The sequence below is a fragment of the Ursus arctos genome, unplaced genomic scaffold, assembly GCF_023065955.2.
Source record: "Ursus arctos isolate Adak ecotype North America unplaced genomic scaffold, UrsArc2.0 scaffold_6, whole genome shotgun sequence".
NCBI classification, from domain to species: Eukaryota; Metazoa; Chordata; class Mammalia; order Carnivora; family Ursidae; genus Ursus; species Ursus arctos.
Window position 1 is genome coordinate 31,419,651 of NW_026623078.1, and position 6,000 is coordinate 31,425,650.

The window sequence follows — 6,000 nt, forward strand, 5'->3', positions numbered from 1 at the left end:
CCACTTCCAAATTTCTGAATAGAAGCCACCAATTCCTAAATAATCTTCTGCGTATTCATGGTGATTGGTGGAGTCACGAGCCATGGAAGTGTATGATTACATTCAGAATATTTCCAGCCTCTAGTCTTAGCAATCGGCACAGGAATGAGCAAGTCAGTCAGTCTGGGCAATCACACTCCTTCCTGGGAATTTTCTAATTGGAATAAGAGAAGGAAGAGCCCTTTCCTCTCTTCTCAGAAGTTGGAGGATATGAGCTTTCAACTTCTCGAAATCTGTGAGAAGGAGATATTGAATTTAAACCAGTGAGAGAACCGAAGGTGAGAGACATTGCAAATTCTACTGTAAGTGAGTCCATGGACCCATTTCTCTCTGCTCTTATTGTGGCTACATAAGTTAGTGGATTGTTTATTTGCTTAAGTTAGATCAGGTTTAGATGTATTTCACTTGCATTCCAAAGAGTTTTGATGCTATAAAGTAGAGGCACCAGGTTTTATTTGTGACTATTTTAAAACACAGCCTAATTTCAAATTTCTGGCATTTATACTTTATAATCTAAGCTTTAGTGTGGTTACATGGCCTCTCATTAGCTGATTTGTTACCCTTTGACTGAAATGTGTAAAGTATAATCATTACTTCATTTAAAAATACCCTATGATTGAAATTATAGCCAATTATTTCACAGACTGAAATTCATTAGAGACCCCACACACAGTGGTGACAATAGGACTTTCTGAAAAATTATAACTCATAGTCAGCAACTGTGATGACTTTGAAAATTAGTACTTTTCCATCCACTTTTGGTATTATATTTAATAATTCATGTTCACTTCCCCAAAATAGTTCATGCCCAAGAACATTTCTCTTTTGAATAACGTTAAGAGTATAGTTCTTAAAAAAGATTTTACTTTCCCAATTTTGTGGTTGTATATCAGTGTTTCTTAAACTTTAGCAACAACAAAAACAAACAAGTGAAAACCTTTTAAGAAAAAAAATCTTTGGATACCAGTATTGGCTAGAATGGTTTCATTTGTACCATGTATGTAGTATTTTAACTAGGTACACATGAATTTATGCATATGTTTTATACCATGATGCAATTAAAATCAATAAGACTACAAAATATTTAACATTCACAATACTTATATTTTAATGTAATAAGTTGTATGCTCTTTAATAAAAACCAAGTAACTATCAAGAGCTAATATATGACACTGACTGTATAGACGTTTTTGTCATGAATGTACTACACCTATACTATAATTGGCTTGGTTCTCACCATTGTTATCTATCTGAACCATAAAATCTTTGCTTATAAAGTACATACAAACATTTTGATTTGGCACAAAACTTCTTTTGCTTATTAAGCTTATCTTTACCTTTTTTGTCATTAGCCTAGTAATACATAGTACAAAACATGGTATTTTTCTCATGAGGTTAAAAACTTAGTAAAAACTAGTTTATTCTGTAAAAGTATACATCAATTATGAATTATACCTGAAACAAAGTTTTTTCTTTGTAATTGTAAACAAACTTCTGCAAAGATGCAAACAGATTTGGGACAATTATTGTCATTTTGATTTTAGAACAATCTAAGATCATTAAGCATGAAACGTTTGGGGGGAGGTGAATAATCTATCCACATTACAAACAGATGAAGAGGAAAGCACTAAAATTTGTATGAGTCATAAAATGATAGTGAATATGTTGAATATTGTTTTTAGATTATTAGCAGCATGAAAGCAAAAAAACTTCATTTCTAGCAATGATGATGTAATTGAGAATTACAAAAGGATCATGGCAGTTTTACCAATCTTTAAAAAAAAAATCTGGAGGACTTATACTACCTGATTTCAAGACTTACTATAAACATACTGAAATCCACTGTGTAGTATTGGTATAAAGACACATCAGTGGATCACTGGAACTAAACACAGAGTTCAGAAGTAGAACAAAACACAAACATTCAATTAATTTTTTAAAAGAATGCCTTTATTATTGAAGACTACTTTCACTGGATATAGAACTTTGATATTTATTTTAGCATTTTAAAGAGGGTGTTCCACTGTCTTGTAATTTTTATGATTTCTGGTGAGAAGCTTGCTGGTGTTTAATTTGTTTTTCTCTATAATTAATGGTCATGTTTCTCTGAGTGCTCTCAAGGTTTTCAGCAAGTTAAATATGATAATCCTAGGTATGGTTCTCTTTGATTTTGTCATATTTGGGTTTGCTGAGTTTCTTGAATCTGTAAATGTATGCCTGTCATTGAATTTTGGAAGTTTTTGGACATAATTTTTTCAAATATTTTTTCCACTCACTTCTCTTTTGTCTTTTTCTTGTACTTCATTTGCTTGAATAATTGGCTTTTGAAGTTTTCCCGTAAATCTCTTAGAATCTACTTATTTATTTTGTTCAATCTCTTTTCCTCTCTGTCCTTCAGACTGTGTAATTTTGATTGATCGTCATTAACTTTCCCCCTATCATTCTCATTTTGCTATTGAGACAGTCCAGTGAATTTACTTTTAATATTGTATATTTAATTCTAAAATTTATATTTCACTATTTTTTAATAATTTACATGTCTTTGCTGAGACTTTCTGTCATTTCATTCATCATGAGCATATGTGCTTTTATTCCACTAAGCAGAGTTAAAATAGCTGTTTTGAAATCTTTGTCGTATAATTTTCAGCATCTCTAATACCTTTGGGTTGATACCTTTTTTGGGCGGTGGAGAGGGTTGACATCTTTTGACTGTCTTTTCCCTTCCAAGTTATGTCCCATTTTCATGGTTCAATTTATGTTAAGTAACTTTTTTGCATATTCTGAACATTGTGAATATGATGCGTGGATTCCAGATTATGTGGTAAGCTCCAAAGTGTTGATATGTTTGTTTTTGTCAGGCAGTTAACTTGGATAGACACAAATCTGGGCAGCAACTCAGATTATCAGTTCAGTTCCTCGAACCTTAATTGTTAGTTGCTTGTAGTTTGCTCCCCACAGAAATGGTTCAGGGAAGAGCATGGACTTAAGGTGAATTTATGCATGAAATTGGGTACCTCTAGGTATCTTTTCTGGAGCTTCCTTCTCAATCTTTAGAGGCTATTGTTGCCCCAGGAGTCCTTCCTCTGGTTCCAGAAAGGATGAAATTTTCTATCAGAATTTGAGCCACTTGACATTACAGCCAAGATCAAACTACATGTACCCACAGTAGAGAGGAAAAAAAGAAAAAGAAACTCACTCTGTTGAACATTTGCTTCAAATTTTGACCCCACTCCACAAATTTCCTGCTTTTATTCAATCTCCAGAGGCTTCAGGTATTTGTTGTTGTTCATTGTCTAGATTTATGGCTGTTATTTATGGGAGAATCAGTTTCTTAGGAACTAACCTCTCTATGCCAGTTGACAATCTATTACTTTCAAATGGGGAAAAGCCCAGGGAAACTCCTCTTTCTTTTTATACATTTGTATTAAATTTGTGACTCTGCTGGAAAATTCTCATATCTTAACATTTAGAACAAATGGAATGATACTCCATGCTCATGGATTGGAGGAACCAATACTGTTAAAATGTCCATTCTACTCAAAACAATCTACATTTTTTAAAAGATTTTATTTATTTATTCGACAGAGATAGAGACAGCCAGTGAGAGAAGGAACACAAGCAGGGGGAGTGGGGGAGGAAGAAGCAGGCTCATAGCGGAGGAGCCTGATGTGGGGCTCGATCCCACAACACCGGGATCACGCCCTGAGCCGAAGGCAGACGCTAACCGCTGTGCCACCCAGGCGCCCCAACAATCTACATATTTAATGCAATCTTTATCAAAATACCAACAGCATTTTTCATAGAACTAGAACAAATAGTCCTAAAATTTGTATGGGACTTTGAATAGCAAAAGAAATCTTGAAAAAGAACAAAGCTGGGGTTATCACAATCCTAGATTTCAAGTTATACTACAAAGCTGTGATATGGTACTGGTACAAAAATAGATATACAGATAACAGAATAGAATAGAGAGCCCAGAAATAAATACACACTTGTATGGTCAATTAATCTATGACAAAGGAGGCAAGAATATACAATGGGGAAAAGACGGTTTTCAATAAATGACGCTGGGAAAATGGGTGCTACATGCAAAAGGATGAAACTGGACCCCCTTCTTATACCATACATGAGATTAAACTCAAAACAGCTTAGTGTTCTAAATGTGGGACTTGAAACCATAAAACTCTTAGAAGAAAATAGTCAGTAATTTCTTTAACATTGGCTGTAGAAACATTTTTCTGTATCTGTCTCCTAGGGGAAGGGAAACAAAAGTGAATTTAAACTGTTGAAACTATACCAGTATAAAAAGCTTTTGCACAGTGAAGGAAGCCATGAATAAAATGAAAAGGCAACCTACTAAATGGAAGAAGATATTTGCCAATGATATATCCAATAAGGGGTTAATATCCAAAATATATAAAGAATTTATACAACTGACCCCCCCAAACAAATAATCCAATTTAAAAATGGACAGAAGACCTGAATAGACATTTTTCCAAAGAAAACATATTGATGGCCAACAGAGACATAAAAGATGCTCAACATCACTAATCATCAGGGAAGTGCAAATTGAAACTGCAGTGAGGTATCACCTCCATCTATCCGAATAGCTAGAATCAAAAAGGCAAGAAATAACAAGTATTGGCAAGAAAAGGAACCCTCTGCACTATTGATGGGAATGCAAGTTGGTACAGCCACTATGAAAAACAGTATGGAGGTTCCTCAAAAAATTAAAAATAGAATTACCATATGATCCAGTAATTTCATTACTGGGTATTTACCCAAAGCAAAATGAAACTACTAATTCAAAAAGATGTATGTACCCCTATGTTATTGCTGCATTATTTACAATAGTCAAATTATGGAAGCAACCCAAGTGTTCTTGATAAATGAATAAAGATGTGTTATATATACACAATGGAAAATTACTCAAATGTAAAAAAAAAAAAAGAATGAGATCCTTGCCATCCGCACCAACATGGATGGACCTAGAGGGTACGAGAAAGACTGAGAAAGACAAATACCACATAATTTCACTCATATGGAATTTAAGAAACAAAACAAATGAACAGAATAAGAAAAGACAGACAAAAGAATAGACCCTTAAATACAGAGAACAAATTGGTGGTTGTCTGAGGGGAAGTGGCTAGATGGAGGAATGAAATAGATAAAGAGGATTAAGAGTGTACTTATCGTGATTAGCACTGAGTAATGTATAGAACTGTTGAATTATTGTACACCTGAAATGAATATAACACTGTATGTGAATTATATCTCAATTAAAAAATTGTGGTCCCATTAAAAAAAAGTAGCAAATATGTCCACCTGTAAAGCTTGAGAAATTTTCCTGATTCCTTGATTTGAGTGAAATATGAAGACGAGTAATATGAATTCTGTGACCTGAAAAAGAGACACAAAATTTTATGTTCATTCTGTTGACCAATTGACCATATTTCCATTTTCCTGCTGCTCTGCTGTCCCACCTGGTTTGTAGTTTTGGGTCTTTCTCCTCTTTCAAATATAGTTTAATATTTCTTGATAGTGCCAGTGACTCTCTAGCCAAACATAACCTGTTTCTTGCCAGGCGTTGTTCTGCTATCACAGGCTGTGTTCCAGAAAACCAAATTCCTTCTTCAGCACCATAAATATAGCTGACTGTTCATTTCTCACATCTTCTCTTCTTTCTTCAAAATTACAAACTGGAGGAGAAGATACAAATAGAAATTAGATTAAAATTTTAAAAATTGAAAATACCTTAAATTTCTTATTCAGCAGTTAAAAATTTTTATCTATTCCTATTTTTTCCTTTCTTTTTGTTTTGTTTTGTTTTACAGTTTATTTTATGGATCTGAAGAAATGACCAGTGGGCAATTTGACAGATATTGTTAGGCTTCTTGCCACATTTTGTTCTGTCTCTTAGTAAGAGTCTCATTTACTGAAAGTGCTCCATCAGAATGTGGA